This window comes from Numida meleagris, chromosome 5 (genome assembly GCF_002078875.1).
Source record: "Numida meleagris isolate 19003 breed g44 Domestic line chromosome 5, NumMel1.0, whole genome shotgun sequence".
NCBI lineage: Eukaryota > Metazoa > Chordata > Aves > Galliformes > Numididae > Numida > Numida meleagris.
The window spans coordinates 23520804-23544235 of record NC_034413.1 but is presented as its reverse complement, the minus strand read 5'-3'; the positions used below and the strand labels follow the sequence as shown (position 1 = coordinate 23544235).

The following is a 23432-nucleotide window of genomic DNA, read 5'->3' as shown; positions in this document are numbered from 1 at the left end:
ATACGCGAACAGACCTAAAACAGCAATATACATGTAAGCATCCATATGACATTGCTTAGGAGTACGTCTCTGGCAGACGGCATGGAAAAAGGCTGCTTTAAATCTTCTGAAAGGGTTTTAAGAAAAATCAAACGCTCAGAAAATCTCACCTCAGCTGCATGTTACTGATATTGATGGTTTTCTTTTCTGCCTCTAGTGATCCATCTCTTGCCTTCCCATTACACCTCTCCCTCCTCCTCTCATTCTCATACACGCACACATACACATGCACACACACACACATGCAACCACAGCCACTTTGCCAGAAGGGAGAGGGAGGGAGGGAGAGAGGAGGAAGAAAAAAAAAAAAAAAAAGAAAAAGAAAAAAAAAAAAAGCAGGCAGCTCACATTTCAAACTTGCAAGGAGGGGTGGTGCTTAAAACACCAGGACAAAGCCTCCGCATCTGGCACTCAGCCAAAATACGAAAATAAATCCCCTTGATCAATTAATTGGAAGCAACACTTGTCCGAGCCTGCATAACAAACCATTAAGGTCACTGAGGCTGAAAAGTCTTTAGATTTGGAAAATCTTATACACTTGTTTCCCCCCTCCCCTGTTTGCTGAATGCTGTTGACTAAATCCATCAAACTAGGCACGCTAATTAGCGGCCAGAGCGGCCGCTGCAGTGGAGCAGCGCTGGCGGCACCTGGCAAGGCAGCGCTCGGTTAGGAAACCTGCGCGGGGCTGCACCTGCATGGGGCGGCTGTACCTGTGCGGGGTTGTACCTGCTTGGAGTGGCTGCACCTGTATGGGGGGACTGTACCTGTGCCAGGTGGCTATACCTGAGCCGGGCTGGCTGTACCCGGTCACACATCTATTCGGAGGTGCTGAGCCCTAGAGAGGGGTGACAGATGTGGGCAGTTATTTGAGGTGACTAAGTTGTGTTTACTGCTGATGGCACCCCCGACTGCAGTAGTGCTACCTGCTCAAGCTGCTCAAAACCTTGCTCCTGCTTGGCAGAGGAGCAAGCGTCCTCCCTCACCTGCAGACCTGGAAACTGAGGCAGGCAGCAATGAGAGCAATGGTTTGCCGACGGGAGTTAGCAGGATATGGGAGATCCTTGGTTTGATTGCTTGGTTGCTTTGCTTTTGCGATTTTGTTTATGTCTGTAGCCCAGACTTTCAGCCCTGCCTGTCGCTGGGTCCTCCCACCACCAACCACCTTTCCCGCGCACCTCCCTGAGTTTAGAATTACATCGATTTTTAAATAAGCATCACATTTCAACTTGTGCTACGGTGTAGCTGATTTCAAGAAAACCTTTGGTGCAAAACATTTGACAGTATCAAAGAAAAAAACCAACAACAGGCAAACAGGAAGCAAATGTGATCATTTTTTCTCTTCCCCAGAGGGAGAACTGGCAGTTGGAGCAGCAGCCAGCCCAGCATCAGCCTTTTCCTGCCAGCCCCTGCGGTGTGCAGCCACTTCCTCCCCGGCGGCTCACTTCAGAAAGGCAGCCTGGGCCCGCGCTGCACAGCCTGCCCGTGCCATGGCCAGCTCCGTGGTCCCGCCTGCCCACGGCACACTTGCTGACATCACAGCCTGCCCCATGGCCTGGTCTGCCCACAGCCTAGTGAGGAGGCTAACAAAGCCAAAGCAACAAAACAAAGGATCTATAGGAAAAATAAAAAAAATACTGGCAATCCTGCAAAATTTCTTTTGGTTAAAAAATGGCCTCAGCTTTCTCTGCTGTGTTTACAATCACTTAACGATGCTTCATAAACACCTTAGCAGAAAGATTCTGCAACATGACAGATCGGAACAGCAAACTATCACAGATATCAAAGAGCAGTTCTTCTCAGAAAAGTGATTCCACACACAAAAAAAAAAAAAAAAAAAAAAAAAAAGCATTGTCACATTTTGCAGTGCTTTTTTTTCCAGGGAACCTACTTCAAACGAGGTATGCACGCTTTTTCCCAATCCTGAAGCAGCTGCTCCAGGTCAGGCTGTTATTACTTCCACTCCTCGGCCATCAGAACAGGCAGAGCTGCCAGCAGGCTCTTGGTGACACTTCTGCAATCTCAGGGCTGCACAAGTGCGGCCGAAGGAAGACTTCTTACACAATATGGCTACTGCAGGTGTTACCAATACAGAGATGGGCTGCAGCACCTTCACCCATAGCAGAGGGTCCCTACAGCATGAGAAAGACTTCAGCCAGATCCTCAGAGACAAATACAGACCCATAGGGCTGACAGAATGAACCCTTAAGTAAATCAAAGTTTCAATCACAGTTGACCAAATTTGAGATTGGGTCACACAAGAAAAGTGCAGAACCTCACAAACTATTTCTATTGACTTTCTGAGTGGACAGATGCTCTAGGGAGACATAAATTAAACAGGTAGGCAGGCAGAATAGATAAATAGCATGAATTTTAGAGGACATTATTCAGGACTGGAAAAGCACCAAGAGGTATATGTTGATGACCCCAAAGAAACACCAAACGCCCTACACTAAGGTACTGCACTGAGCTCAGACTTTGTGGCTGGGAGAGGAATTTGTAATTGACTGTAACTCTAGTAAACTCTAGATACACAAGGTATACGTTCTTGTGCTTGCTTCAAGTTTTCCTGCATTTACAAAGTTTTCTCACCACTGTTAAAAGGTTAATATCTCAAAAAACACAAACAGCAATGTATCAGGCAACTGGGACGTCCTCAATCTAACGACTGGCTCCTTCCACACACAAAAGTCAATGAAATTTTACTTTCTGAGGGAAAAAGTCATGGTACTATATATATATAGAAAGTTCATATTCCCCACTATACGGTGTTTTTTTTTTTTCCTCTCTGTCACATAAGTAAAAGGATTGTTTTCTTCCTCTCTCGGCAATTAAATGCACTTTATAGTGTAAGTAACAGTGTAGGTTTCTCTTTTAAGCTGCCTGTCTTTCCAGCGGAAGTGGTTTAGAGTAGACAAATCACTTATCTAAAAATTATGTACTTACTTCTCCTTTGACAAATCTTCAGCAGGTTTCTAATCCCACCCTGCCACTTGAAATATCACTTTCTGTGATGACATTTGAGTCATAGTTGTCAGAAGCATCAGGCTCTGTAGTTAAATGGATTAAATCACACTTCATAGCATACAGTATTTTGAAGAAGGAGTGGTTTATCATTTGTAGAAATTAATCATAACAGTTTTTTCTCTAGGGTAAATTCCCAATCATTTTTACAGATTACTATGTTTAAGCCCCAGTGACAGTAGTTAAGTCAAACTATATCACAGGGAACATTATCTCAGACAGAGATAACTATTAGCAAGACTCACTGAAGACATCTACTACTGGGAGAAGCAGGTCCGTGTTGGGGAAGCACCTTTCAAATGCTGAGGCGGAGACCAATCTCTTTGGGCATGCTTTGTGCTGCTCCTGAGGCCACACAGACCCTGCCGCCTGGTGCAGGGCCTGGCCCTGGGCACCCCGTCTGCTGAGAGGTCAGCCCAGCAGGAGGGGAGGACGGGAGCTGGGGCATCATTCGGTCCTACAGGGGGAAAGGGGTGGACACCTGTTTGGCCCCCTCTCGCTGTTCAAGGAGAGAAGCTAACAGATTATCCAAGCAGCCCAATTTCACTGCTAATCAGCTTAATGTATGTGGTCAATGCCTAGCGTATCACTGAGCAGAATCCTCCCAAGCCCTAAATGTGCCAGTAACCATTTAGCACACACACAAAAAAATCACCATCAGCTCTTGGTACTGCTCTTTGTCTGCTCTCCACACCAAGACATCTTCATATCAAGGAGAGTATTTTTAGAAAGTCAGAAGTCACTCTTAAGTTGTGACAGTGTAACTGACCTGCATATCCAAAAAACACCTATTTTTACAGTCAACAAGAAAACAATGTGACAGATTTATATGCTTGGGAGTCTTTGCTCAGCAAAAAATGGCACAATGCTCATCTGCAGCTAGGTCAGGTGAGGTAGCCTTTGGGTGTAACTCACATCTCTCTCTCTCTCCTCTCCCCTCTTTGATGAAACGGCAAAATATGAACGAAATACACAAACATCTGTATTAAAGTAACAGACTACCAAGAGGAAAAAAAGTAAAAGCTGCAGAGAAGCAGGGATCAAATTCCCTTTTTGGATGTTTCAGTATCACATGCACTATACAATATAGTTCATCATGTTCCACTGTAATTTAATTAAGAGTTGTGCAGAGGAGATGGTCAAAAAGTTGTTTAGAGAAAAAACATAAGGAGTGAGGAAATTCTCTTCAAGGAGCTGTTGTAATACTAGTTATTGCCAACGGAGTCATAATGTAACCCTTTAGCAATGCAGATTTTCTATGACCAGAAATTTAGAGATTTATCTTGGGGACCAATCTTTATTCATCAGAGTTGCTGAACACAGTGGAGTAGTTCCTTACAACATTTGTCTAGAGCAGGTTGTTTGCCCAGGAGTTAGTTCCCTGGATATGTATATATTTTACTATTGATTCAAAGGATTTGAAAAACTCTTTAGAAGGCTTAGAGTTACATAGTTGAAATACATAGAATACATGGATCAGTGGCCTTGTAGATTTTTCCTAATATTTCACAGTAGGCTGAACCAGTTGAAGCAGTTATAAATCATGGGGCTGTATCCCAGTCAGAAAACAACGATGTACTTTAAAAAAAATAAAAATCCTTTGACTCCGCATCAAGTGTCTTTCATGCATAACCCACTTTTCCAAGATCAAACCAACTCCATCCAGAGACAGGTGTGAGAGGAAAACCCAGCATTAAAAAAAAAAAAAGAAAAAAGAAAAAAAAATGAAAAAGACTCTTTTATGTGGTTTGGTCCTATCTCTTGTCTAAGTCAAAGTTTACCACATTGCAGGGCTTACTACCACTAGAGTACCTAACCTTTGGTCACTTGCTCCATAAAGCCTTAGAAAACAAAGGTAGGAAAGTTACAAACTGTTAACACAGCACTTTCTTTTCTCTTCTTCTCTTCCGTGGCCACAACTATTGTTTGCATGCTCCTTCATTATCTACGTGTTTTGAGGCACCCTCTGATCTGGACTCCATACCTGGAAATACTGCAGTGGCACACGTTGGACTGAAACGCTCACAATCTTCTGAAGGAGACTATGCCTTAATTAACTTTCCAGACCACAGAAGTCCTCACGTCCCTGTTATCCCCTTAAGAAAAATCTTTCCTTCAAACCTATACAAAGGCTCAAGACAGACATGTAAGAAAAGCAATGCAAAAAAACAAACGAAAAAAAAAACTTTGTCAATTGCCATAATCCTTGAAAAAGGAAGTCTATCTTAAAACCATCTGATAATACGCAGTGCTGCAACTTTCTAATCTCTATTTCCTTCCTCCCTTCCTTCCACTTCTTGATTAAATGCCCTTACCATGTGCAGGAAAACAAAAAGATCTACACAATTACAATGTAACACGGAAAAAAATAACATCCCAGAATTACAGAATGAAGGCACATTCATCATGTTTGTATCTTTGGTTCTCTTCACAGCTATACTTTTAAAGCCAACTGAGAAACAAAACTAACCAAACCTTGCAGGAATAAAGAATGAGGGACAGTACACTAAGGAAAGATCACGTCTGTAACACAGTATGACAGTCAGAAGAGATGCTTTACAAAACGAGAAAACAATTTAGATTGCCTCCAGCAACACAGTGGAACTACTGCAGCTGCCCTGGCCCAGACCTATTTGTCCACCAGCCAATTCTAAAGGAAGACCAAATATTACCTGTAATATTGTCATTCTTCCCTTCTTTCAGTATATCTTTTTTTGCTACAGATGCTAATAAATGTTTTAAATCTGCTTTAAAACAAAAGTCTTACTGTTTTATCTGAAATAATACAGAAACCAACATTTCAGAGATGTCTTAATTTTTAGACAGCTCCATTCAAATTCATGGGTAGAATGGAACAACATACAAATGCTCGACCTCATTTTTAACACCTCTTTCAGCTCTTGGGCTGGAGTTCATAACATCTCTTCCAGCAAATCACAGAATGATAGAGTTAGAGCTGGAAGGGACCTTAGAGATCATCTAGTTCCATCCTTTGTTCTAGCTCTCCAAATTAGAGAAATAGATATCCACTGAAAACCTTCCCATACTAAATCTAGTTTTGGTCCTCTGCAGCACAATCAAGTGGATGTACAAAACACTGCTCCATATTTTTCATTAACTTTGATTAAATTGATTTTTACAAAATGTCTTGCAAACTGCCTTATTTCCTTCACACTGTTTAGTCTTTTTTTAACCTGCTATCACTTTGGAGAAAAACATGGTCAACTAAATCTTTGGATTTCATACTAGTACTTCAGGTATATGGTTTCTGCAAAGAATTAAAAACTTTGATACCCATGAAGCAAGACTTTCAAATGCAGTGAGAATTAACCTACCACTCTTTCTAACAAAGTCTTTCTATGCATTCTGCTGCTGCTTTTAGTGATGCCTAAGTTTATATTTGGAGTCAAATTATTTATTTTTGTTGAACTTGTAGCTATTGATAACTGAATCCCCCCCACCTCTGGCAATCCGTGGGTTAATTACAACTAAGCCTCCCTTGTCCCCACTTAACTGTTCAAAGGGGATAAGGAGGCAGCTCTGGAGACAACAACCTCATCTGGTTTCAGTGAGAGAAAGCAGTGAACTATCAGAGCAGCAGGCTTCAGAGGACTGAGGGGTTGGGGAAGATTGGAGGAAGATGGGTTTGAGAGGAAACCTAAGCTACACACTTCAAGTCCTTTTTTATTAATTGTTATTTTCTCCTTCTGAAAACAATCTGCTAAAATATGGAAGGTATCAATAGTGAGAAGGAGTATGCAATACAAACACTCTGAATGGAACATAAATTGAGTAAGGAAAGATGTAAAAAGAAGTGACATCTTTGCTCGGCCACAGTACTTCTACATAGGAAAGGTTAAGGAGAAGGCATTTTCTCTGTGTTACAAGCGAACTCTGAGAGCATTCAAACAAGGAAGTTGAGATGCAGTGTATTTCTTTTAATTCAAAAGAACTAAAAAAAACATTAAATGTCACTCTCTCAGTGTCTAGGAAGTCATCAAAAGTGCACATAACTTTTTAAAGGTGCCATATCCAAGACATGAGTTTACATATAAATAAATAAATAGATTAAAAACCAAAGTTACAGATTACAAGAAAAGCTACAAATCAGTGGCTGTGCATCACTGTTTTGGAAAGCTTCCACTCAGGAATACAAAGACAATCCTCATTTGGAGTCCAGTTCATGCTTCTAGTTTTGTGTTAAACAAATCCATGTATCGTCATCATACAGTTTTTATATCAATCTGCCAGAAAGCCATGCAGAGTTATTTTTAGAGGGCTGTGAGATAAAGTACAGTTTGGCTTGCAAAGTAGCCTAATAAGGCAAAATGTTCTTGGTGAAGATCAAATGCAGTCACTGTCACCCTCTCCCCAAACTCTAATCGATCTCTTAAGAGCATTCTTTAATTTTTCCCACTTACTGTGGACGATTACTGCATTAGCAGCAACAAGATGGAAGCGTGAGATCTTTATTATTTTGTCTGTTTTGATAATCAGATATACAGTGATTGCAGAAGAAAGGAAATGATCTGAGAAGAAAGTGGTTGTGCTCAGATGTTTCAAGAAAACATTTTAGTAAGCAATCATTTTAAGAGAAACAACAGCTCAGTCTCGGTTTTTGCTTTCAGAAACTGGCCAATTTCAGTCTCAGTCAACTCAGAATACTTCAGGCCCCACTGTTTTTCAGCACAATGTTTCCTTCCATCATGTTGGCAGTGGAACAGAGCTTTAAAGTGAATTCATTAAAAATACTCTCAGAGAGTACGCACATGCTCAAATAGCAGAAAGGATCTTCTTAAAACTAAAAATGTTCTAAAATCCAGTAGATTACTTAGAATCTGAGAACAATTTTGACATGTTGCTGGGGGAAAGAATTCAGTAATAATTTATGAGAACAAGATTAAAAACAGCAATTAACACAGGCTTCTATCTTTAGTACTTACTCACATACCTGTTTAGCTGATTATAACTCATAGCTCCAGGCTGTCTGCCTGCATCGCTAGGACACAGACAGCAACCTTTGCTAAATTGACTCCACTGGCTATGCTCATGCTGCAAGAGCTGTTTTCAAGGACGGTTGTACAATGTTATATGGGTAAAGAGAAAAGCAAATTAAAGATGGGTGTTCTGTCAGAAAAAGAACCAAAGAACTTGTGTCAGCATTTCCCCACATTAATAGGGCCTCAGATTTTTAACCCTTCACCAACTACTACTTAGATTTAGGAAGCATCTTCCTCGTATATTGCAAAATCATGTCTTCTCAAATAAAATCATGAAAATACAATAGATCAAAACAAAGCACAAGGGCATGCACTGAACATAACCATATACACCTATATATAGATATAGAAGGATTCACAAAGAGCTGCTAATCCTTCTTAAACTGTGATTCATTTTAAAGAACCATAGCTCATATGTAAAAGTAGCTAAGTTATCAAAACACATTATTGCCCCATATCACAGAAGTATCCCTCAGTTTGAGACTGCTAATAAACATCCAGCACATTCCTATCAAAAACCTACGCATGCATTTCAGCCTTTCATTTTTACCATCTTAACTCTGCACCTTTGTGTTTAAAGCAGTACATATATTTCTCTGAAAGTGGCTGAAAATCTTAAAGACCTGATCTGCAATGAGAAACATCTAGCAGTACAACCACAAAGGAAAGCTATACTGGCAGCTCCTGCCAGAGCAGGCACAGCTCATACTGGCATGAGTCTACGCCTTACGTTGCTTAGATTGGTTCCTCTTTGAAATTAGGTTTACAATCAAGGGATTACTTGACCTCACTAAAAAGAGGGCTTCTGGCATGTATACAAACATGTTTTATTTTACTGGAGGATTTCTAGCACAGACCTAGTCTGCTTTGAGACCAAGAGCAAAAGAACACCTCGCAATAAAATGTTCTCCAAAGAGGCATGAGCTGTTGATACACTCTCACGCAGCATGGCTGTCCTGTGCCTTGCTACTCCCGGAAGTCAAACAGGACTGTTCTCAGACCATCACATCAGGGACTGCAAACTCTTCTTCTTGACAGGGATAACTAGCTCGGAATCCTTGCTATTGATTAACCCATTTTTAAATCCAGAGCTAGGTTTGTTATCACAGTCTCAGGGTCTGCTGCACCGTGCTGTGTCATTGCCAAACTACTTTTCTCCTCTTTCAACACCTTTCTTCACAAAGGTTTATACTGTTTGATTGAGAAGAATCATCAGTTGTCATGACGGACCTGCTCCTTTTTCAAAAAACGCAAAATTGAAGAGGCTTTTCAGAACCTCAATATGGTTAATTTTTTTCCAGGAAATGAACTATAATCAAAAGTAGTTCTTCATCCTCAGTGCTGTGTAAATGGTGTATTTCCAACAAATATTAGCTATTGTGAAGTTTCTAATAACTTAAAGCAAGAAACAAAATTATAAGCTAGCATGTTTTCAGTGTTTTCCCTGAATTGAAATAAAGTGTATTATGACTACTGATAAGGACCTGTGGTAAATGTAATGTACAATTTCCACCTTTCCTTCAGAAAGAAGGTCAAAATAGAAATTGTGGAGGAGTAGCACAGAAATTTCAATGCCAATCATTTTGGCCAGTATTTGCAGGTTTGATCTAGTCAGGTTTAGAATAACAAGAGATTTAGGTATTCCCAAATGAGCAAAAAAACTGTAAGAGAAAGATGTTAAAATTAAGACTGTTCAGAGTTTGAATAACCTCCAAAAGAAAAAGTGAAAAGAAAAAAAAAAAACACTACCCTGAAACAATTAAAAATATGCTGTGGAAAGCCATGGGAAACCTAACATAAGGTACAATCTGACACAGGAATTGAACAAAGATCTAAGAAGATTCTTTGCTTTAATGTAGTGAATTTCTACATTCATAAAACAGCAGATGATTATTATAGTCCCTCCTCCCCCAAGACACATTTTATATATCTGAATATAGAAAAATACTAAAGTTCACCGGTCAAAAATTTTAATAACTTCATCCATCTGTTAAATAATTTACATTCTGCTAGAACATGCATCAATAGTGTAGCTATGAAAATATACATTACTCTATAACCTGGAAACTATCCATCAGTATTTAACACCATTTCTTACTTCTCTCTTGCATAGAGAGTTTCACTCAAAAATAATGCTTTGATGAGGTACAAGCACTGTACCACTGAGAAAGGAATCTTGTCCATAAAAGATACTTTCAGACAGCTTGATCAAGTCAAGAATCCTTTGTGCTTACCACTGTGAATGACAGAAACTGCCCTCTTTTTACTGACACTCTTTCTGTCCAGTACACATATACAACACATTGCTTTGACAGGCTAATTGTCTACATCTGAAAAGTTAGAGAACAGTTGAAGACAGAAGTTTTAGCATGGGAAGTTTGATGAGTACATACTGTTAATGAAGCATTCAGAGCAAAACCAGAAGAATTTTGCACATTCCCTGAAGTTGAAAATGTCTTTGCTTTTTGTTTCATATTGGTACAAAACTGGTAAGTGAACATTAGAGCTGAACATATTTTTTGGAAGCTTAATCAGACAACTGTATTTTTAGTCACTTAGTAGTTTTTAATTTCTTAAAGTATTTACAAAATGCATATTGAAGCATTTCATTTTTAAGTATAAAAGCTGCAATGAAAGCTCATATACAGAGAGACTTAGACAAAGAAGTATAATTTGGCTAAGACTCTTAAAAAAAAGTTTTGGTTACCCCAATTTGAGCAAGCATAAATTGGGTCTTATTTTCGAAGGTGCTCAATTTCCTGCAGCTACAAGTTAAGCACCTCTAACATATTTCTAGTTGCTCACTCAAGACCTGCTTTGGGAATCATGTCCTTTATCACCACAGCTATAAAATTTTGACCAGTTGGTGTCAGCACTCCAAACTATTCACTGACTAGTGCAACTTAATCATCAACATTTTAAATTAAAAAGTGCCGGCAGGTTATTTAAATAAGGCTTAATATGCTTTAATGTGTTACTCTGCAGACCACTTATCTTGGCCTGAAGGACTGGTATCTGGAAAACACCATGCAGTCTTTAAAATTACTCATGTCAAAATCTTCTGTAAAAAGATGTAATTTACTTTCATGACTGCACAGAAAAAATAATAGAACACATATATTTAAAGAACTGTACTTTAACAGGAAAAATAATCTGCCCCATGCTTAAGAAGTAGTTTCTGTGCTGTGGGATCAGAGATACTACACCTCCAGGAGGCATGTTCTCTCAAAAAGGAAAGACAAAGATCCCATACCACAGCAAATTTTTTCAAAACCATTTCTATTTTCTCATGCGCAGGATGTCCTCTCCAAATTGCCTTTCTCTTACTTTGAATCACCATTACTTATTTTGAAGACATTATTGTGGGTGAAAGACTTTAATTGTAGAATCAGTCAAAATTAGGTTTTATATTCTCATACTATCTCCACTCTCATCTGCCATTGCTTTCTGGGATTTAATGGCAGCTCTTTTCTCTGCTGAAGTAGTGCATTTCAGGGAACTAAAGTCTCCCCGCTCTGATCAGAAGGATCTGTCAAACTCTTACTTCAGAATTGGAGAAGTTGGGGTGAGGAATGGAAATCAGCTTCACAAAATTGGAATAGTAAAGCTAATGAGTACCTTTCAACATCATTCCTCAGCAGTTTCATCATTTAAAAGACAAGAATGACTACTTCAGCAAATTTAGAATACTTGTGTGCCTTCCAGTGCTTTTGGAAGTTTTCTCATGCTCCTGGAAGTAAAGGCGAGACAAATGGGGGGGAAAACAGAGCTTTACATCATTTCCTTCTGTGGAAAGAGGTGGACAGGAGAGAAATCCCAGCTTCTCAATAACCTTTACTGTATGACTTTTGTGCTCCCTGTCCATGTTACACACACACTTCTGACTGCAAACCCACTCCTGGTGCACTATGAGCAAACTATTCTAGGTCCACAGCACAATTTTCTTTGTCCATGTGGACAGAGAACTTTTCCTGTGTTCACCATGAAAGCAAACAGGATTTACTTCAGATTTTCTTAATTTTTGGTAGCAATTTCTCTACAGGAAAAAAAAAAAATTAGGAAGGCGGAGAGTGACTCTTGCTTAATTCTTTTGTTGGCTTCCAGGGCAAGATTTCTAACCCAATTCACCGGTGTAACCCTTTGCTCTCTCTGCCAGCCTCAGTATTAACAAAATAAAACACAAATGCACACAGTTTTTCTGTTGCAATCTACTTCACCTCACTAAATACGGTTTCCAAAACAAAGTAACAGATCCGTCAGGAGTAAAATGAAATTCCCTTAAACTTTGGGTTACATAACAATAGAAGCAGAAAGCATATACAAACAGTTTCTATACTGTGTTAGTAAGCATACAAACCCAATCAATTTATGATGGAAAAAAAAAAAAGAGCAATGATCAAATCAACATTTTTTTTCATCTTTTAAATACCACCATCATCACAGAGAGACATCAGCTAGGGTGAAGAAACAGAGATCCAGTGTAGTGAATATTCCTACGACCAGTCAATGGAGTTACACTTCTTCCCAGAGCCCAAGGAAGATCAGAATACCATCGTAACAGAAACTATCAGTACTATTTGTTAAATTTTGGCTTTAAAAATACAACTAAATTCTTGGACTTGGACATGGCTCATATAAAAACAGGAATGATTTATGGACATTCAGTAAGAAAAAAAAATAGACATGAATCTCTACAGAATGCCACAGGAAGGCAAGTAATAATCTACTAATCTACTAAAATGTGGAACATAATTTACATTATTCTTATAAAATATTTATGTTACTTCCAGACAAAGTATTGACTAAGACAACAGACTTTGTCAAAAACATTAAAACATTCTCTAAATAATTATGTCAGATTAAAGAACTGCTATTTCATTAGCAGTGTACTTTGATGGTAATCATTCTCCAGGCTGGAGCATGCAAAGACAAAAAAAGTAGGAAAACAACGCTTCTGTGTTTGGTTACACATCACTGAGGATGACTTTATCAATCAACTGCAATTCAAGCAAGCAAGCAAGTAAAGCATGGACTGCAAATTTGAAGGAAAATCCACATTCTTTTAACTTCTGAATTTAGGTGCCAGGGTAGCAAGTACTCTTCGAAGGGGAGGGGCTACAATCACAGCCAGAAGGGCAGAGCTGGAAGGCAGTAGTATGGGGAACAAAAGGCTTCCAGGTGACCTTTGGGGACACAGCCACATGGGGGATTCCTGAAAGTTACACCAAATCCTCCCAGGTAACCTGGCACGCTTCCGTTCTATGTTTATAAAGAAATAAATACATTATAGAAAATAAGGTACTTTTGCCCACAAGCTTATGAACAAAAGCAGTGTGCAACCTCTAATAAAACTGATTGTATTTACAAAGACAGTGAACAGAGAAAAGAAGTCACTGTGCTACCATTTGAGTCCAGATTGAGAGGGATTCAACACATTAATGCAATCGATTATTTTAGTGCCTAACAGCAAATCCACCATTTGTCTGCTACCCTCACTTCAGGGAATAACTGAGCCAGGTGAGTTGTGGATGTGTCTAGCACGAGGTAGGTGAGGAGGTCACCTTGCTCTGGGGTGCAGTGCTGGGTAAAGACGCAGGCACTCAGTCCCCATAGGATGTCTGTCTCCCTTACTGTTTGGCTAATAAGCGGCCACTTCGTTTCTTTGTATGCCCCAATGGCCTCTCTCATATGTAACCTTGATGGTGAAACAGACAAATCTTTCTGTTCTGCTGTCACTAACGTATTACTCTGAACCAGTTCTCATAAAAACATGATCCTTGAACTGAACTGTCATGTTAAATCAGGTTTCTGACTGCTTTCAGACAGATACTCACAATGGTAAATTAAAACTAGTCCAAAAGTATTCATAATTGAGTTTAATGCTTTTCATTTTAACAGGAGGTTCATCACTTCTAAGGAAAAGATGTCAAACCCAGGAGGAAGCCCCTCAACCACAATAACTTCTTTATCCTTTCTCTCCTAGATAGCAGCAGCAGAAAATGACTGTGTGAGTAAGGCATCCAGGAGACTGGAGCCAACAACTCCCAAGTCTTCTGACATTTTAACTCAGAGTAAATCTATGTTTCAGCTTCCCACACCTCCTCTCTAGACCTTGCCTTCCTTTTGTTTCTGTTCTTCCCATCTACTTCTAGTTCCTCAAGGAAAGGACCTTCAAACTGTGTGTTGAGTTTCTTAACACAATTGGCCTCAATCTTGTGGGATTTTTGTGAGCACAAGTGAGTTACATCAGCACCACAACCTAGCAACATTGCACTGGGTCACAAGGAAAACATAGACTAGATTCTTTGGAAAGTTCTGCACTTTCTTTATCAATGTCTAAGGCAGATGAGGTTACATTCTCAGGAATGTGCTGTCAGTACTTGCTGCAACAATATTTAGCTATCTAATGAACAGACAATACTAGAAACAAAGCTTTTAATCGTTTGTTTTAAAAGCAAGCATCATACATTTAAGAAGGCTGGGAGTAATAAAATCTTTCCCTTTAAAAAGATGTATCATTACAATCAAGGATGTGACAACACCAAGGGAGTTCCAGGTTTCATTAGCTTGGTTAAGTGGCATTTTTGCTGCGTCTGTGTTTCAGTGTGGCCTGGGTTATCTTATTACCATCAGTAGGCACTCAGCAGATCACACAAAATGAACGCACTGGTCAAAGATCAGCAAAGATCAAGAATTCAGTCTCTCTGAAACTGTTTTTGATCAATAAGTATAAGGACTTAAAATATTTATCACCTAGTTACATTTGTTCAGTTCTTCAAGTTGCTAATCTTGTCAATCAGGATTTCTATCAGGTAGCCAAACTTTTGCTTATGTTGGAACTGCCCACAGCTCAGCAGAATTTCATGCGTAGGGGTTCTACTTGAGAAACATTATATTTTTGAAATCATTTCACTTGATGTCCATCATAAAATACATAGCAAACTCTTAATGAGAAAGCTTCATCTCTGAAATATTATCCCTTACCTGTAATTTGGAATGTTCCTCATTTGGAGTTTTTTTTTTTTTTCCCCCCAAAAAAACAACACAGCAAATGATGGGTTATCATGCTTTTTTAACCCATTCCCACTTCCACAGATTGAGACACAGCAAAAGAAATAACACACTACTGAGTGTTATCATCTGACACCACCTCAGTACGTCAGCAACATACACACAGACATAAACTCCCCTCATACACGCTTTAGATCAAGTTAATTTGCCAGCTGATTAATTAAGTGCAGAACTGCTGAATTTCTATCTGTAAAGGCTGTTTTTTTTTTTTCACCACAGTTAGCTTTTGGTTGGTTTCACCGCCACCAAATAACATTAAGATTTTTCCTTGACTTCTTCAGAAACACATTCATTTTAATCTTTACCTAAACCCACTGACATTCAGTATTTTACATCTGTTATCAAAAGTGAAAATATATTTTTACCACTTCCACTATTTTTCAACTCCCAAATGCAGAACCATTATTATTATTCATTCAGTCAGTTTACTCTTGCATACATCCATTTCCATGAGGGACTGAATAATCAAAAAAGGAGATTGGCCATGTAAATCCTCATTTGGTATGACAGTCACACACTACCAAATTTTAGAAAATGTGAAGTATTTTCATATTCCCTCCAACTAAATAGTAAATTCACCAGATCATCTTACCCTACGACTTTTGATCTTAGAAGTCCCCACTTGTGACAGCAAATAACCCTTAAATAGTTCAGCAAGTGGCATCCTCGCTAAGAGGCATCCAAAAGGTTTTCACAGAAGATCAACAAGAAGCAGCATGTTTTAAAATGCATACTTAAAACCACCACTCTGTCTCCCCCATGGAGATCAATAAGCAGAGCAATTTCTCACCGTCTGTGCATTAAAAGCCAAGGCAAGGGAAAAAGTTTCTGTTCTATCTACTAACAAAAACTGCTTGTGCATACATTGCCCTTTCAGACATATGCGGTCTTACACTTCGTCACTTCAGAGCAGATGTTTAATTGGGAGGAAGTGATTTTAAAACATCCGTAGCCAACATCTGAGAAGTTGGATGAAGACCACACAGAACCTTGAGGAAATTAAATGTTTATGCAATTATGTCACTTCCTAGACTGCGTACTTTGGTGAATTAAATAAATAAATAAATAAAACCAGAAGTTTCAATAGCGAACCTTTAAAATCCTTGTTTTCCCTGCTGTTTGCCTTCCTCTGCCTTAGGAAATACTATGTCCATTAACTGAGCATCCACAGTTTGACCAAGCACTGCATCCTTCAAAGGAAAAAAGTAAGGAATTAAGAACAATTTGGTATTGAGCCCGCAATCCGTTCTGGAAACAAAGGAAAACAGTAAATATTTAGAAGATGAAACCTTACTCAGTCCTAGCAGGTCTCAAATGTATTGCAGTAACTCTGGTTTAGTAAATACAGCTGTAGTGCATAAAACACCCAGTGTCTTCCACCAAGAAGAACTAGAGGGAAGCCTCTCCAGAATCCAAGACTAACAATGGGGCTGTCTCCTTATTTATAGTTACAACTTTCAGAAACGAAGTTCCTTAGAGCCTAGATTAAAAATAAGTAAGATATTCAGCTGATCTTTGGCTTGCATAGCTGCTGTGGGAGAAGAAAGAAGAGGTGGCCAAAAAGATCAGTTGTCATGAAGGTGGCGGAGATGGCCATGAAGCCATCAGTTCTGTAGATCATTTGGTCAGACTAGTATTTTTCAAAACTGCTTTGCTTTAACAAATCATCATCAGCAGAAATGAGTTATTACAATGTTTAAGTTCTAATTTACAATTTTAAACCTTATCAAAATTGTAAACATGTTTAAATAAAAAGGTTACAAATGCAGTTTTGTTTTGCTGTCTTCCTTTAGCATGTTATACACGGGCAATTTTTCATCTCCCAACCTGAATGGGACCTTTTTCCATTATCAAATATGTAAAAATAAATGTTATTTCACTAGAAAGATCATTGTTCAAAATGTTAAATTTAATTAGGATCAGGACATTGAAATGATAAATGTTCACGTCATGTAAAGTTTGTACAACAAAGGAAAATTCACAAGTATCGCAAAAATCCAAACTGACCAATAAATCCTTTCTAAAGTCCATATGGCTGCTCTGAAAGTAATGCCTCCTATTTTATGACGTTGGCCCATGACTTCAGAGGTGGATGTTGGTGGGATGGCAGTAGAGGTTTAACTTTCTAATCACTACTCCATTACTTTTTGTTGCCATGTGACAGATGGCAGTAGAGGAGCAGCCTGACAAAATGGTGTCAAACATGGAAGTGTGTATGAAGCAAAGGTGTGGAACTGAATTCCTTCATGAGGCAAAAATGGCACCCATTGACATTCATTGACGCTTGTTGAACATTTCTGGAGAACAATCAGTGGATGTGAGCACAGTGGTGGTGGGTGGTGCATTTCAGCAGTGACTACAGCAATGTGTTCCTCCTGATGGCCATGCAGATCATTATGAGCACAGCATGCAGACTCTTGTTCATCACAGTGAAAATGCATTGCTAATGGTGGTGGTGATGCTGATAAACAGAGTTTTGTAGCTGAGAATTTGCTCTTTGTATCTGTTGTACTTTCCACAGAAATAAACAGGAGGCATTAATTTCAGGGCAACCAATGTACAACTCTGAAATGTTCCTAAAGAAAAAGCCAGACTTTCTGATCTATTCACTGAAAGCAAAGAACCGAAATGCAAAAAAAACAGTGTATGTAGCACTAATGAACTGTTGTTACTCAGAAATACCAAAATAACTTTTCAGAATTTGCAACCTACAAAAAATGCTGGAGTGATTCCACAGCAGAAGTGAAAGACTTAAGGCAAATATGGAATGTTCTGCCATAACACATTCATTCAGATAACTAACATGCTTTGGCTCTCTAGAATAAATCTTCCTTTGATGTAAACTGCAGACCATGGCTTAAAAAAAGAAAAAAAAAAGGTAGTTAGAGAAGGAGAAAGAAGACGCTTTGAGGAAGATAAGACTTCATATGATTTGTAAATCTCCTGGTCTCAAGCCTTTCATGCAAGGCATCTGCTCCTCTGGAACGGGAGGGAAACCATTTCTGATGAGAGGTCTCTGTACCATGATACAGTCTAGAAACTTCTCTGTACAAATCAATGTACAAACATCATGTATTTAGAAGTAGTGTGGTATCTTTATTTTCTAAATACTATAAGCTAGAACTTGTCTTCTCCTGCAGAGAACAAAACCCAAGCACAAGTAGCAAAATTTCCAAAAAATGGGTAATGCTGTTAAAAGGCCTGTGGAAGATTTCCATTCAGGCATGCAAGAAAATGATGTTCTATCTCAACTAACAACACATGTAGACCTTTTTTTTTAATTAATATTTTTTAATTTTTTTAATTAAAAAAGATTTTTAAAAAAGAAGCAAGTACTTGAACTTTCTACAATGAGTTATGGTGGCCCACTCAAAGTTGACTAAGGAACTGATGTGGTTGTTTCAAGAAACAAGACAGCAGAAGATTCAATCTTTGCCAGCTTTTAAACCATCTGTTCCACACTATTTTAATCACTTCTGCTTAGAGATTATGGGTTTCAGTTCATTTGTAGTGGAAAAATAAAGAATGCTGCATTTTTGGAGTGTGCATGGGGAATCCAGAATCCTAACAACTACAGTTAAACTGGGGTATTTGAAGAAGCAAAAGGCTTACTGTTTGCGCAACTGAGCATGATAAAACAGACCTCCCCCTCCACGAGGGATTCCTCCTGTGCCTTGAAGCAAACACAAATTGGAATGTGCCACACTGACCTGAAAAAGGGGGATTTGGGAAGTGGCAGAACAGTCAGTATCATTCTTTCCAGTGGAAGAATCTAAAAGTTCCCATTGCTATTTATTGTGAGACATTGCCTATTAATGTGAAGAATGTGTGGGTTTTTTTTCAGTTGAAAAGTCACAGACTTTCCACGGCTCTCCGACAGCACTAAAAGAACATTAAGGTAAAAGCAGTAGGTGGGTTTGTATTTATGAACCTATCCTCTCTAGAAGACAGTAACTTCTCCTTTCTCTCCATCCTCAAGAGAAAAGCAGACAGTACACTGAGATGACAACAAGCAGAAATGGTCAGTCCCACTGTTAATTTGTATACATCTTCAACTAGAGGTGTTCTCCATGCGGGTGACTGGCGGAACAACACAACCACTTTTGTTTACCTGCCTGAGCTACGCGAATAACTATGCTTCTATACTACCAGTTCCCTGAGGAACTGTACTTTCACTGGTTCTGCTTCCCACTGTGTCTTCTTAACACTTCTAAAGGGATCTGACACAGCTCTTTGTGCTGCTTGAAGCTGAAATGGTGTGTCAGTTCTCTCCCAGTGCACTGAAGGGAAATATGTCTTTTCCAACATGAAAAGATGAAGTGTTCTTGAAAACACTGAAGGACGATCAGGACCTCAAATGCTTTCACCTGTGATCTACAACGTAGGTAGCTGAACAGATTTAGTGAGAGGGAACTTGATCTCCAGCCTATCTCTCTAACCAAGTCAAGTTACTCAAGCTGACTGTCCCACTGAAAAGGTTTCTTCTGCTGTGAAGATTAATTCTTTGTATCGCCACGATCAATAACTCCCATATGTTATGATTTAAAAATGATATCAATTGATGCACTTAACTACATTAAGGTTAGCATGAATTTGGTTAAATATAACAGGGCGATTTGCTTACATGGCTTTTGAAGAATATAAAAGGCTTGGTCAGAAAATAAATAAAATGCATTATTACATTTTTCATTTTCATTACCATTTTTCAGCCAGTCCAGTGTAAATTCAGATTTAGTGCCTTCTATAGTCATCGAAACTATCAGAATGTATTGATCAAAATGCTTGATTTTTATGTACAGACAAAGCACATGCAAATTAATAAATAAATAAAATCAATAGTTTATATAGAGTATAAAAAACATCAGAGGAATATAAAATAGTAATTTTTTAATATCATTAAAATACTCTAAGCATGTTATCGAGCCATAGCATTTGTCTTGGTGCAGAGTAAACCCATGTGCTTGTAGCTAAGAACATAATAACTCTTAACCATGTAAATCGAGGAGATAAAAAAGATCCCTTAGTTTACAAAGATTTGTGCAGCCACTTTCCACTGCTGAAGTGGATTAATCATCTCTGATCTAAGCATACGCAGCTTAAGCTAAAGACTTCCACAGGAAACATTTTCTCAACTGCAGGAAATGAAAATGTAGTGAGTTACTTTCCTTCCTCCTTATTTTTCTTCACCTTATATTCCCAATTTTCTGACATATCCAGCTACCTAAAACCCCTGAAAATCAGGACCCAAATGAATATTATATACCCATAGAGGGTGCCAGTCTGAACCAGAAAGGGATTGTAGTGATCTGTTTCAAGGACACAAATGTCACAGTCAAAAGCAAGGCAAATATCTTGCTTCACTCTGCCCTGGAGGTAACAGCTTCAGAAAAGCTTCAGAAAGCAATGCTTTCTGAAGATACTCAACTTTAGCTTCTCTAATAAGAACATATGATTAGCCTTTTTATGAGAAATTTAGTTCTCAATAGCAAGAGCACTTCATATGTACATTTCAGATGGCTAAAATGATGTCCAGCAAAAAGACAATTTATAGTATATTCGTAAAGAGGTTGCTTGCATGATGGTAAACTGCTGTTGTAGAGAGGAGGATCAAGTGAAAGATACCCAACAAGGAAAACCTGTGCTTCAGTACGGGCAGTAGCTCAGCTCTCCAGTTAGAGAACTGACTCTCATTCCCTCTTGAAACAGCTGCTCACCCTACCTAGGTAAAAGTAACCAAGTCAATGAAGCCCTGATTTGACTTACAAGTCACTTCTTGTACAACTCACATTACTTGAGGCTACAAATATAGCTACTAACTTGCACAAAATAAATTATCTGATGTGGACTAATACTGACTACAAGGTTACCCATTGTTCATCAAGTCAGCCTGCAAAGGTAAGGGGGCATTTTTGCAAAAGCAAGCAGCTTTTAATCACTGTTGATGAAACTGATGCAGAAGTCATCAGGAGGGAAGGTAATTTATTTTGTGGTTTTTTTTTTTTTTGAAACTACAAAAGATATGAGTACATAAATGAATGCATGTCTTTCTCTAGTATCTAAAGGAAGACAATTAATTTTAAGCTGTACACTCAGGCAATTACCATGAAACAGTGATTGGAAGATAACATACATATGAACAAAACGCTGAGTAGGTTTTAACACAAGTCTAAATAGATTTAGCTCTCTTACCTGCATTTCCTTTTTGAACTAATTGCTGTTGATAACTTTATTAACTTCCTTTGCAGCCCCTAGGTCCCCATGGCATGAATTTTACCAAGTGGAAGAAATCTGATCTTTTGCCGTGTACCTCTCTGATTAATCCCTTGCTAGTACACCAGGACAACTTTATTATGTTATTTAGGCAGGGAGCATAGTTAAAAGCTGACAACCATCCCCAGCTTACTCACGAAACATTGCTGAAATTCCCATATGTGCATTTCTGCGCAAGACATATCATGTTGTCCTTTGTATTTCTAATTCTTATTAGGGTCTTAATGATTCAAGGCCAACAAATAATGGGTTATTTATTTATGACACCATACATTAAAAAACATAGGAAACCAAAGGAATAAGAGCTTCTTATGTATGACAAGCATTTTTCATGCAGTACTTCTCTCTGCATGTTTTCTTTCTTTTTAACTTTGTTATGAAAAGGAGACTGTAATTTGGCTTTGATCAGCAAGGGGATTCATTTCATAATGAGTGTACCTTGGACAGGTACACTCTTTGCTGGGTAAGGAGCTGGCTGGAGGGCTGGGCCTAGAGAGTGGTGGTGAATGGAGTTAAATCCAGCTGGCGACTGGTCACGAGTGGTGTTCCCCAGGGGTTGGTGCTGAGGCCTGTCCTCTTCAATATCTTTATTGATGACCTGGATGAGGGCATTGAGAGCACCCTCAGTAAGTTTGCAGACGACACCAAGCTGGCAGGAAGTGTCGATCTGCCTGGGGGTAGCAAGGCCCTTATAGAGAGATCTGGACACGCTGGATCTCTGGGCTGAAGCCAATGGGATTAGGTTCAACAAGACCAAGTGCTGGGTCCTGCACTTTGGCCACAACAACCCTAAGCAACGCTACAGGCTTGGGGCAGAGTGGCTGGAAGGCTGTGTAGAGGAAACGGACCTGGGGTACTGGTCGATGCTCAGCTAAGCATGAGCCAGCAGTGTGCCCAGGTGGCCAAGAAGGCCAATGGCATCCTGGCTTGTATCAGAAATAGTGTTGCCAGTAGGAGTAGGGAAGTCATTCTCACTCTGTACTCAGCACTGGCGAGGCTGCACCTCAAGTACTGCGCCCAGTTTTGGGCCCCTCACTGCAAGAAAGACATTGAGGCCCTGGAGCATGTTCAGAGGAGGGCAACAAAGCTAGTGAGGGGTCTGGAGCACAGGCCTCATGAGGAGTGGCTGAGGGAGCTGGGATTGTTCAGTCTGGAGAAGAGGAAGCTCAAGGGAGACCTTATCGCTCCCTATAACTACCTGAAGGGAGGTTGTAGTGAGTGGGGGGTCGGCCTCTTCTCTCTTCTAGCTAGTGACAGGACGAGGGAGAATGGCCTCAAGTTGCACCAGGGGAGATTCAGGCTGGAAGTTAGGAAATACTACTTTTCTGAAAGTGGTCAGGTGCTGGAATGGGCTGCCCAGGGAGGTGGTTGAGTCACCATCCCTGGAGGTGTTCAAGAAACGTTTAGATGTTGTGTTGAGAGACGTGGTTTAATGGGGTTATATTGGTGGTAGGTGGATGGCTGGACTGGATGATCTTGTAGGTCTTCTCCAACTTGGCTAATTCTATGATTCTATGATTCTATAAGGAAAAACCAGTATGGAAAGCTTACTGTGTAGGGCACAATCCTGTCATACTGCACAGATCCAACAGTCATATTAAAGATATTGTAAACACACCTTTGGGATTGCCACTTGAAATGCCAGCAGCAAGGCCTCAGAATAAGTGATGGGGGAAAAGGGGAGTTCTAAACTCCATCCTCTCCACAAAAATCATGCTTCTGACCAGCAATATGCTGTCCTATTACTTGTTAGTTCAAAAATACTGACTCAGCAAAGAATTTAAGCATGTGCCTAAATTTAAGCAGTTTAATTAACTTTGACGTCAGTGAGCCTACTTGTGTGCTTATAATTAGATATGTGCTTGCTGAAGCAGAGCCCATCTGAATAGAATCTCGTTGATTTTAATTTGGCCTTTTGTCTTTGCCCCTCATTTATTCTTTGCAGTGACTGAGGGATTAGCATTAAGGTTCTGATTCAGGAATGCACTTAAACAACTCATCTTTACTTACAGCATGCACAAGAGGATAAGC

General features: G+C 39.4%; 1 protein-coding gene across 9 annotated transcripts in view; it reads right to left on the bottom strand.

Moving 5' to 3' along the window:
- The window catches only part of ZMIZ1 (zinc finger MIZ-type containing 1), a 333239-nt gene that overhangs the window by 91746 nt on the left and 218061 nt on the right, over positions 1-23432 (bottom strand). The window contains exon 1 of one of the 9 annotated variants that reach the window (XM_021398388.1): positions 150-318. The exons of the other annotated variants lie outside the window; for them this stretch is intronic. The gene's annotated coding sequence lies outside the window, so the exon portion shown is untranslated. Of the gene's footprint in view, positions 1-149; positions 319-23432 lie in introns of those variants that run through there. 9 annotated transcript variants of the gene reach the window in all.